We start from the raw sequence: 12,550 nt of genomic DNA, 5'->3' as shown, positions 1-12,550 counted from the left end.
CGCGCCGGTCTGGGCGTGGCACCGGGACGGTCCCGAAAGACGCTGGTTAGGTTTCTAATCCTGGCAGATTTCCAAGTGCTTGTGATTGGCTGACAAATACAGGGTGTTTGTCCACGGCATTGGGATGGTAATACCTGACGGTTGCAAGTTTGTTTGTTTTTCGGCTCAGCAGCCTTCGCATAGCCAGGCTAACTCAGTTTTAAGGATGAAAAAATTGAGACACAAACAGTGTTTTGTTTTGTTGAATCATGGGACACAGCAGCCTGATAAGGTATGGCCATTGTTCCCTTTCATGAAACTAGCGGCCTCTGGGGCTTAGTGGTAAAAGAATCCGCCTGCCAATGCAGGAGACACAGGTTGGATCCCTGGGTCGGGAAGATCCCCCTGGAGGAGGAAATGGCAACCCTCTCCAGTATTCCATGGGATTCTCCCATGAGGACAGAGGATCTTCTCAGGTTACAGTCCTTAGGGTCGCACATAGTTGGACAGGACTGGCATGCAGGGAGAGATACCCTAACATCAGTCCCTATTTACAGTTGAAGACTCTGTTGTGTACAAGGAGGTGTAAATCACACAGCTAGTAAATGAGAGAGCTGGAATTTGACCCTGCTAGTAAGACTGGACTTTAGACTATTCTGCTCTGTTTCTGAATGGAGTGAAGCTGAGATGTTTTACTGATTCCATTCAGTGAGGGCCTTGAGAATTCTAGGTAGAGGTATTTTAGGTGCAGCTACTACAGTCTGGAGGTCTAAGGTGCCTCTTACTGCTCTTTTTAATTTGCTACTCGATCAGATGATAACTATATAGCAATAAATAGTATACCAAAGTTTGGCTTCTATGGAAAACAGATTGGGGAGCTGGGAAGGGAAAAACGAATAAAAACTAGAGAAACCGTGACGAACCCATCCACAAAATGTCATGTATGGAGAGCCAGACCATGAGGGTCCTGTGGGTTAGTTCGGAGTCTTGATTATCTGAAAAGCAATTGGAAACCGACACAATTTTTTAGTAGAGCCCTGTGTAAATATGTATGTAATGATTACATTTTAGATATGAAAATTTCTCTAGTTGCAATATGAAAAATGGAGTAGAAGCAGGAAGACTAATTGGGCTACTGCAGCAGCCTAGGCAAAAGACACTGTTAGAAATAGTATGGTAACAGTTGTTGTTTAGTCGCTAAGTCATGTCCAACTCTTGCAACCCCATGGATATAACCCAGCAGGCTCCTCTGTCCATGGGATTTCCCAGGCAATAATACTGGAGTGGGTTGCTATTTCATTCTCCAGAGGATCTTCCCAACCCAGGGATGGAACCCACCTCTCCTTCATTGGCAGATGGATTCTTTATCACTGAACCAACAGGGAAGCCCTTGGTAACAGTAGATATGGAGAAAACAAACAGAAATTGGGATATATTTTGTAAGTAGAATTAATAGATTTGCAGATGAAAAAGAGTAGTTACACATAAAGTTGGGGGTTTTGGCTTAAGTCCCAAACCATCTAGGTGAATGATGATGTCATTTACTGAGGATGAGTAGAGTTCCTAAATTGCAGCTAGTTTAAGAACTGTAGGGGAGGAAGGAAAACATTAAATTTAAAGAACCTATTCAGTATCCGTTTTTAAAGTAGGTAGTTGGATGTGTCAGAGAAAGCAATGGCACCCCACTCCAGTACTCTTGCCTGGAAAATCCCATGGACGGAGGAGCCTGGTGGACTGTAGTCCATAGGGTCGGTAAGAGTAGGACACGACTGAGCGACTTCACTTTCACTTTTCACTTTCATGCATTGGAGAAGGAAATGACAACCCACTCCAGTGTTCTTGCCTGGAGAATCCCAGGGACGGGGGAGCCTGGTGGGCTGCCATCTATGGGGTCACACAGAGTCAGACACAACTGAAGCGACTTAGCAGCAGCAGCAGCAGCAATTAGATGTGTAAGTACGGCATTCTGGTGAAACAGCAACACTGGGTACATATGTAGCATCAGCACATATAATATTTATATCCAAGGTGTAAGAGTGTAGGTAGAGAGAAACAGGACCAGTATTGATCCATGGGGAATGCCAGTGTTGAGAATTGAGAGGAGGAAGAACAAAGCAATCCTTTCTCTCTTGGCACTTATATTCTAGTAGTAAAGACGGACTGAAACATGTGGATAAGTAAGTAAATGGGTTCCTTTTGGAGAATTAATAAGTGCTTTGAGTGAGAAAGAAAGAAAAAAAACTACAGCCAAGGTAGAGAGAGAAACGGATTGGTGTGCTCAGTTGCTAAGTCGTGTCCAACTCTTTACAGCCCCGTGGATTGTAACCCACTGGGCTCCTCTGTCTATGGGTTTTTCCAGGCAAGAATACTGGAGTGGGTTGCCAGTTCTTCCTTCAGGGGACCTTCGCAACTCAGGGATTGAACCTTCATCTCTTGCGTCTCTTGCTTTGGCAGGCCAGTTCTTTACTCAGTCACCTGGGAACCCCAAACTGATTGGAGCATGCTGCTTTAAACACTATCTTTGCATGCTTTCTCCAGCATCTCTAACAGTTATCATATATAATTAGCATATGGGGTGTGTGTGTGTGTGTGTGTGTGTGTTAGTCAGCAGTCATGTCTGACTCTCTGTGACCCCATGGACTATAGCCTGCCAGGCTCCTCAGTCCATGGGATTTTCTAGGCAAGAATACCAAAGTGGGGTGCCATTTCCTTTTCCAGGGGATCTTTCCAACTTAGGGATTGAACCTGGGTCTCCTGTATTGCAGGCAGACTCTTTACTGTCTGAGCCACCAAGGAAGCCCTAGCATATGGTAGGCATATGTATATATTTGTTCAATGAATGAATTCATGAATGGATTAACTTTAGTATTACCACTTCCTCTTATAGTCAGTAATAACTACATGAATCATTAAGATGAGTTTAATTGTCTTTACTATAATTGAGCTGTCACAACTCAGTGAGATAAGAACATGACAGAATTTTATTTTCTCTATACTTAATTGCTTTTAGTGGTACTCAATTAAATACACCTTATCCTTCCCTTGACAGTAACTCAGGTGGATTTCATAATATCTTGGTCACCCTCAGTTACTAACAGTCCAAGTTGGTTTGAAATATCAACTTCAAACTCTAATAAATTCACAATTTTTACCCTCCCCTCTTATAAGGCTTGACCTGAGGGATAGGAGGAAAATGTAATTTGCTTTCATTTCTTTTATGTTTAAGTGGAAGTGGCTGTGGTCTGCTTTGAGTTGTGCTTTTCTCATTTCCTTTTCTTGCTATAGCCCAGAGGTTCCCAAACTTTTCTCAGCTTATGGTACCCTTATTGTTTTAGTAATTTTTTCACAACATCCCTCAGTGCTTCCTTGTTGCCTATTATCCCTCTTTTTTTTTTTTTAAGATCTTAGTTGCAACAAGTAAGTTCTTAGTTGTGGCGTGTTGGATCTAGTTTCCTGACCTGGAAATGCCCCCTGGATTGAGAGAGCAGAGTCTTAGCCACTGGGCCACCTGGGAAGTCCTACCTTTTGATTTTTAAGAGGCACTGCCACCTGGGCAGACTCAATAAGGCTCAGCAATTATTCCATATTATTTCTCTACATTTTCCAACTCCCTTGTTAGGTGGGACTGTACAATTCAGTCTGGTCAGTGGGCTGCTAATGAAAGCAACATGTGTCAATTTCAAACTATATTATAGAAGAAGAGATGTGAAAGCAGTGATTGTGGGGGCTACATATTAAGGTCAAAGAGCTGTGAGATAAACACTACATAGAATACCTACCTGGTCACCATATCAAAGATGCTTGACTCTCTCCAAATTTTGCATAAGTAAGACATAGCTTTTATTCATTTTTATTAAATAAATACACTGTTAGTTTAGGGCTAATTTTTTTTTCCATAGTAAAGCCTATTCTTTCACCATTAAAAATATACTCTGTGACAGCTCATTTTATGTGTCAGTTTGACCATAAGTACCCAGATGAAACATTATTTATGGGTATGTAGCTGAGGGTGTTTCTAGATGAGATTAACATTTGCCTTGGTGAACTCAGTAAAGTAGATTGCTTTCCCTAATATGAATGGGCATCATATAATCCACTGAGGGCCAGAATACTACAGAAGGTGGAGAAAAGAAGAATCATCCCCTTTATCATGCCTCACTGATTATAATGAGACATCTCATCTTCAACAATCAGACTGAGTTCTGCAGCATCAATTCCCCTTGGTTCTTTGGCTTTCAAACCTAGGCTGAATTACACCACCAGCTTTTCTGGATCTCCAGCTTGCAGATGACACATCATGGGACTTTTCAGCCTCCATAGTCACATGAGCCAATTCTTCATACTGCTGCTGCTGCTGCTGCTGCTAAGTCGCTTCAGTCGTGTCCAACTCTGTGTGACCCCATAGATGGCAGCCCACCAAGCTCCCCCGACCCTGCGATTCTCCAGGCAAGAACACTGGAGTGGGTTGCCATTTCCTTCTCCAATGCATGAAAGTGAAAAGTGAAAGTGAAGTCGCTCAGTCGTGTCCTGCTCTTAGCCACCCCATGGACTGCAGCCTACCAGGCTCCTCTGTCCATGGGAGTTTCCAGGCAAGAGTATTAGAGTGGGTTGCCATTGCCTTCTTGGAATTCTTCGTAATAAATATATATATTTATATTTTAAAAATATATAAATAAATACATATTTTAATTTATAAATAAATGATATTATATATTTTTATAAAATATAAATATATAATGGGTTGGACAAAATGTTTGTTCAAATGTTCCATAAGATGTTACAGAAAAACCCAAACTTTATGACCAACCCAATAATAAATATATAATTTTATTTTTATTTATTCAAGTATGAAAATACATTCATAAATCATATGCTCAATTTTATGTATTTTTATATTTTAGAATTTATTGTACATGTGTAATATTATGTATAATACATTCCTCAATATGTTTTTGTTACAAAAGCCACAGTGATTCTGTTATGCCCTTGGAACTCTCCAGTGGCCTTTCCTCTCACTTAGACTAAAAGGTAAAGTTCTTCCTTTGATTTGTAAGAGCTTATGTGATCTGGCTTCTTCAGGGTAGTATTTAATACTTTTCGAACTTCATCTATTCTTTTCCCCCTCCTTCACACAGTACTATAGACATATGAACCTTCTCTCTGTTCTTGAGTTCTTCAGACCCGTGACTAAGATCTTTATACTAGCTAAAACTTTCAAAAATATTTTTCCCACAGACATCTGCATTTTGGCTCCTAATTTTGTTCATGTGTTCAAATGTTACATTTTCACTATATTGTTCCTTGTCCATCAACACTATCTCTGCACTTTCTGTTCTCCTTTGTGTTGCAGCAGCTGAAATACAGAAAACTAGATTTTTCAACGGAGAAGGCAATGGCACTCCACTCCAGTACTCTTGCCTGGAAAATCCCATGGACGGAAGAGCCTGGTAGGCTGTAGTCCATGGGGTCTCTAAGAGTCGGACACGACTGATCGACTTCATTTTCACTTTCACTTTCATGCACTGGAGAAGGAAATAGCAACCCACTCCAGTGTTCTTGCCTGGAGAGTCCCAGGGATGGGGGAGCCTGGTGGGCTGCCATCTATGGGGTCGCACAGAGTCGGACACAACTGAAGCGATTTAGCAGCAGCAGCAGCAGCAGCAGATTTTTCAATGGTTTTGTTGTTTACTGCTGTGTAATAAACCATGCCAAAACTCTGTAGTTTAATGCAACCACCACCAAAGACTCCTTTTCCTAAGGCAGAATTTATTTTTATGGTTCAAATCATCATATATACATTTTATTATAGTTAACTGAATGTGTGTATGGTTTCCCTCTTGCTAGTAAGCTTGAAAATAGTAATTGCTGTATTGTTCTCTGTATCCCCTAAGCATTAATGTATGCCTTCAGTTCAGTCTCTGAGTTGTGTCCGACTCTTTGTGATCCCATGGACTGCAGTAGCCAGGCCTCACTGTCCCTCACCAACTCCTGGAGCTTACTCAAACTCATGTCCATTAAGTTGGTGATGCCATCCAACCATCTTATCCTCTGTCATCCCCTTCTCCTTCCACCTTCAATCTTTCCCAGCATCAGGGTCTTTTCCAGTGAGTCAGTTCTTCGCATCAAGTAGCCAAAGTATTGGAGTTTCAGCTGCAACATCAGTCTTTCCAATGAATATCCAGAACTGATTTCTTTTAGGATGGACTGGTTTGATCTCCTTGTTGTCCAAGGGACTCTCAAGAGTCTTCTCCAACACCAGAGTTCAAAAGCATCAATTCTTTGGTACTCAGCTTTCTTTATAGTCCAACTTTCACATCTATATATGACTACTGGAAAAACCATAGCTTTGACTGGATGGACTTTTTTGGCAAAGTAACATCTCTGCTTTTTAATATGCTGTCTAGGTTGGTCATAACTTTTCTTCAAGGAGCAATCATCTTTTAATTTCATGGCTGTAGTCACCATCTGCAGTGATTTTGGAGCCCAAGAAAATAAAGTCTGCCACTGTTTCCACTGTTTCCCCATCTATTTGCAATGAAGTGATGGGACCGGATGCCATGATCTTAGTTTTCTGAATGTTGAGTTTTAAGCCAGCTTTTTCATTCTCCTTTTTCACTTTCATCAAGAGGCTCTTCAGTTTCTCTTCTCTTTCTGCCATAAGGGTGGTGTTATCTGCATATCTGAGGTTATTGATATTTCTCCTGGCAATCTTGATTCCAGCTTGTGCTTCTTCCAGCCCAGCATTTATCATGATGTACTCTGCATGTAAGTTAAGTAAGTAGGGTGACAATATACAGCCTTGAAGTACACTTTTCCTGATTTAGAACCAGTCTGTTGTTCCATGTCCAGTTTTAACTGTTGCTTCCTGACCTGCATACAGATTTCTCAAGAAATCTGTCAGGTGGTCTGGTATTCCCATCCCTTTCAGAATTTTCCACTGTTGTGATCCGCACAGTCAGACTTTGGTGTAGTCAATAAAAGAAGTAGATGTTTTTCTGGAACTCTATTACTTTTTTGATGATCCAACAGATGTTGCCAGTTTGATATATGGTTCCTCTGCCTTTTCTAAACCACCTTGAACATCTGGAAGTTTGAAGTTCATGTACTGTTGAAACCTGGCTTGGAGAATTTTGAGCATTACTTTACTAGCCTGTGAGATGAGTGCAATTGTGCAGTAGTTTGAACATTGTTTGGCATTGCCTTTCTTTGAGATTGGAATGAAAACTGACCTTTTCTACTCCTATAGCTACTGCTGAGTTTTCCAAATTTGGTGGCATATTGAGTGTAGCACTTTTACAACTTCATCTTTTAAGATTTGAAATAGCTCAGCTGGAATTCTATCACCTCCACTAGCTTTGTTCTCACTGATGCTTCCTAAGGCCCACTTGACTTCACATTCCAGGATGTCTGGCTCTAGGTCAGTGATCATACCATTGTGATTATCTGGATCATGAAGATCTTGTTTATAGTTCTTCTGTGTATTCTTGCCACCTCTTCTTAAAATCTGCTTCTGTTAGGTCCATACCATTTCTGTCCTTTATTGTGCCCATCTTTGCATGACAAGTTCCCTTGGTATCTCTAATTTTCTTGAAGAGATCCCTAGTCTTTCTTTTCTGTTGTTTTCCTCTATTTCTTTGTATTGATCGCTGAGGAAGGCTTTCTTATCTCTCCTTGCTATTCTTTGGAACTCTGCATTCAAATGGGTGTATCTTTCCTTTTCTCCTTTGCCTTTCACTTCTCTTCTTTTCTCAGCTATTTGTAAGGCCTCCTCAAATGACCATTTTGCCTTTTTGCATTTCTTTTTCTTGGGGATGGTCTTGATCCCTGCCTCCTTACAATGTCATGAACTTCCATGCATGGTTCTTCAGGCACTTTGTCTATCATATCTAATCCCTTGAATCTATTTCTCTCTTCCACTGTATAATCGTAAGGGATTTGATTTAGGTCATACCTGAATGGTCTAGTGGTTTTCCCTACTTTCTTCAATTAAGTTCGAATTTGGCAATAAGGAGTTCATGATCTGAGCCACAGCCAGCTGCCAGTCTTGTTTAGAACTTCTCCATCTTTGGCTGCAAAAAATATAATCAGTCTGATTTCGGTATTGAGCATCTGGTAATGTCTATGTGTAGAGTCTTCTCTTGTGTTTTTGGAAAGGTGTTTGCTATGACCAGTGCGTTCTCTTGGCAAAGTCTATTAGCCTTTGCCCTGCTTCATTCTGTTCTCAAAAGCCAAATTTGCCTGTTACTCCAGGTGTTTCTGGAGAAGGCAATGGCACCCCACTCCAATACTCTAGCCTGGAAAATCCCATGGATGGAGAAGCCTGGAAGACTGCAGTCCATGGGGTCTCTGAGGGTCAGACACGACTGAGCAACTTCATTTTCACTTGTCACTTTCATGCATTGGAGAAGGAAATGGCAACCCACTCCAGTGTTCTTGCCTGGAGAGTCCCAGGGACGGGGGAGCCTGGTGGGCTGCCGTCTATGGGGTCGCGCAGAGTCGGACATGACTGAAGTGACTTAGCAGCAGCAGCCAGGTGTTTCTTGACTTCATACTTTTGCTTTCTGGTCCCCTATAATGAAAAGGACATTAATATCACAGTAATCCCAGTCTATGCCCCCACCAATAATGCTGAAGAAGCTGAAGTTGAATGGTCCAACGTATGCTTTATAAGTAGATTAGTGGTCACTGAATGTAATATGTAAATTAATATTGCTCACAAGAAACTAAAATATATCCTGCTGGCAACTAGGGGTTACATATTCATTGATTTGCATGCTGACTTTAAGAAACTAGGCTAAAGAATTCATTGCAAAATTATCATGCTGGTCAAGACAAAATGTCAGTGTTATACTGTGTTACTTATTGAGAGATGATGATGTGTGGATCTCATGGATAGCCTGTGTAGATTTACTTCTGGGTAAAATAAGCCTTTTAACCAGCTGTGAAATCTTATGTTGGCATGCATATGATGGTAGATTTTGTCATAGCTTTCAGAAGAGTAAATCCTTAACCTTTGCTTAAATAAAATATAAATACACCTTTTCATCTAGCAATTCTGTTTTCAGAATTTACATTAGACCCACTCCAGTGTTCTTGCCTGGAGAATCCCGGGGATGGGGGAGCCTGGTGGGCTGCGGTCTATGGGGTCGCACAGAGTTGAACACAACTGAAGTGACTTGGCAGCAGCAGCTTGGGCTGCCATAAAAAAGATACCATAAACTGAGTGGGTTACCTAAAGAAATTTACTTTCTTACAGTTTTGGAAGCTGAAAGTCCAGAATCAGTGTCAGCATTGTCAAGTTTTTGTGACAACTCTTTTCCTGGCTGGCCTTCTAGCTGTGTTCTCACATGGTAGAAGAGAGAGGGAGAGGGAGATAGATAGAGTGAATGTTCTGGTATAACTCTTAAAAGGGCATAATCCCATTATGAGGGCCCCACCATCATGATTTCATCTTAACCTAATTACATATATATATTTTTTAATTAATTATATATGTTTCTGAGACCCAAATCAAGCTTTTCTTTGTGACCTAACAACTTACACCTGTCACTTTACAGCTTAGTTTGCTGAGTAGTAAGTAAACTAGCTTTCTGCACATGAACCTTCAGTTCAGTTCAGTTGCTCAGTCATGTCCGACTCTTTGGGACCCCATAGACTGCAGCACGCCAGGCTTCCCTGTCCATCACCAAATCCCAGAGGTTGCTCAAACTCATGTCCATCGAGTTGGTGATGCCATCCAACCATCTCTTCCTTTGTCATCTGCTTACACATATATAATTCTACTAGTCTCTTTATGGATTTAATTTTTCTCTTTTGAGATAAATGAGTTCAAGTCTCTGGAAGTACTGTGGAATAAAAATATTACTTAAAAATAATTTTGTGATCTGTTTTTGGAAAACCTTTGTCTTGTATAATCATCTATCTTTGTATTATGAATATGTGGGTACTGACCTCTGTTCATAACATGTACATTTCCCATAATTCCAGTTTAGTGACATAAGTAAGTTCCAAATAAACTTTATCTGCAGTTTCTTCAAGATGTAAATCATGGTAACAAATATATATGTATTTTACAGCTTCAAACATGTTTTATTGGATCTGCATTCCCTGACATGTCCCTTAGGTTTCCTACATTTTTATTTTATTTTATTTTATTTTTTATTTATTTATTTTTTTTACATTTTGATTTAAAAAAAACACTATTATTTATCATTCAGTCTAGTTAAAATAGTAATCTCAGTTCTAAGTTTATATATACCCTTCTCTGTGGAAATCTGTAGTGAAGAAGCTAGGGTAATCTTTTCTTTCAGCGTTCCTTCACCTCTTTCTGCTTTAAGAGCCCCTGGAAAAAGATGTAGTTCTTTCTTGGCTCTTGGTTTCCTCTTTGTGGCAGATATCCAACTATATGGGTCATTTTGGTGGACCTTTAAAGGGCAAGATCTCTGCCATACAACTTCATGATATTGATGGTTCCCTGATGACTCAGAAGGTAAAGAATCTGCCTGCAATGCTAGAGACCTGGATTTGATCCCTGGGTTGTGAAGATCCCCTTGAGAAGAGAATGGTAACCCACTCTAGTATTCTTGTATGGAGAATTCCATGGATAGATGAGCCTGATGGGCTACAGTCCATTGGGTCACAAAGAGCAACTAACACTCCACTCCACTTCTAGCTGACTACTTATGAGTCCCCTTCAGTTACTGCTTCTAATCACTTGGAGCCATTCATTCAAGGAAATGACCCTGTTGGACAGACCCTATGCACAAGTAATCCAGCTATTTCTTACAGTGATTTGCTAGCTTAAATGTCGGTTACTTTCTAGGAAGTTTCAGCTTTCTTATGACTAACTCACAAGTGGGCTGAGAAAATGGCAGATGTCTCCACTCACCTCTAAACTGCTGTGCTCTTCTCATTCATTCATTCCCAAAACAGGCATGTGCCTGCTTCATCAGTTCAGTTCAGTTCAGTCACTCAGTCATGTCCGACTCTTTGCAACTCCATGAATCGAAGCATGCTAGGCCTCCCTGTCCATCACCAACTCCTAGAGTTCACTCAAACTCATGTCCATCGAGTCAGTGATGCCATCCAGCCATCTCATCCTCTGTTGTCCCCTTCTCCTCCTGCCCCCAATCCCTCCCAGCATCAGAGTCTTTTCCAATGAGTCAACTCTTCGCATGAGGTGGCCAAAGCACTGGAGTTTAAGCTTTAGCATCAGTCCTTCCAATGAACACCCAGGACTGATCTCCTTTAGAATGGACTGGTTGGATCTCCTTGCAGTCCAAGGGACTCTCAAGAGCTTTATTAAATTGAACTTCAACATTTTAGGCAAAATTCGCATTTAAAAATTTTTCTCTAATAAATGAGATAATAATGTTAAAAGCTATGCACGAGGGTGAAAAACTGTAAAATAAATAGATAAAAACCTCTTTGTTAATTAACTCCGGTGATGTACCACTGAAAAAACTTTGTTCCTTTAAATAATAGACAACAAGAAACTTTGCTTTTTTGCAATCACCTTAGTGAGATGGGAACACCCCCATACTTCCTGAGGAATGAACTGTGTGGCTATTTTGATACAGAGAAGTAGCCTCAATTTCCTACCCAAGTGTAAAGCGTCAGATAATGTGTTCTCAGATATGATTCCGCATTCATTTTTACTTCATAGTTTCCAAGGAAACAGGACCTTAAGCCCATTTCTCAATCCAGTCCTGATCCTTTGCTTTCAGCTTATCAAAGAACTATTCACTTAAATTTTACTTAAACTTCACCTTGCCCCCATACCAGTGAGAATATTGGTTTTTCCTTCCTTAATTCTGATGAAATTCTCCACCAGTTCTGCTGATGTGCAATCTCTTACTGCAGAAAATTAATAAACATAACTTTGTCAGACTATGAATGTGCCGCAGTTTAATGGTCTTTGAGCAGATTTATTAATCATTTCCAAACAACATTTTCTGTGCTCAACACTCCAAGAACTTAAAAATACATATACTAATCACATTGTCAGAAACCAGCAATAATAGAATTGTTGTAGGACTACCTGGAAGCTGTGTTAAGAAAGCATGGAGGAAAAAAAAAAATAGAGATTAATCTTTTTTTCCCCTAATTCTTTGGGTCCCTCCATTACTTGACTCTGATTCATGTTTTCTTGATCCTCATTCAAATGTGACCTTTTCTTTTATTCCCTATGTACTTTGTACCTTCTGTTACGACATTTATAGTTTTTTGAATTATGGTTATTTGTGAGTTTGATTTGATTCTTCATCAATATCCCTTACCTGGAATTTTGCACTATCCTCTACCTTATATACTCTAAAGTCTACTTTCCTCACACTAACTAATGTGAAATTTAAAAAATTAATTTGATCATGTTACTTCCCTCCTTAAAAGTTTGATTTCCCATCACACTTGGAATAAAATATAAAGTTCTTACGCCCTCTAAGGTTTTCTGGGTACTGCTGTAATTTGATATCCCACTACTATTCTTCTTGAATACTTCCCTTTAGTCATTCTTGCTTCAGTGGGGGTTGGGGATATTGGGGTGAAGGCACCAAAGGAAAAACGGGCTCCC

Source organism: Bos grunniens, chromosome 3, assembly GCF_055505025.1.
Source record: "Bos grunniens cultivar Pamir isolate PY7600 chromosome 3, Bosgru_T2T1.0, whole genome shotgun sequence".
NCBI classification, from domain to species: domain Eukaryota; kingdom Metazoa; phylum Chordata; class Mammalia; order Artiodactyla; family Bovidae; genus Bos; species Bos grunniens.
This window is presented reverse-complemented; position numbering follows the sequence as displayed.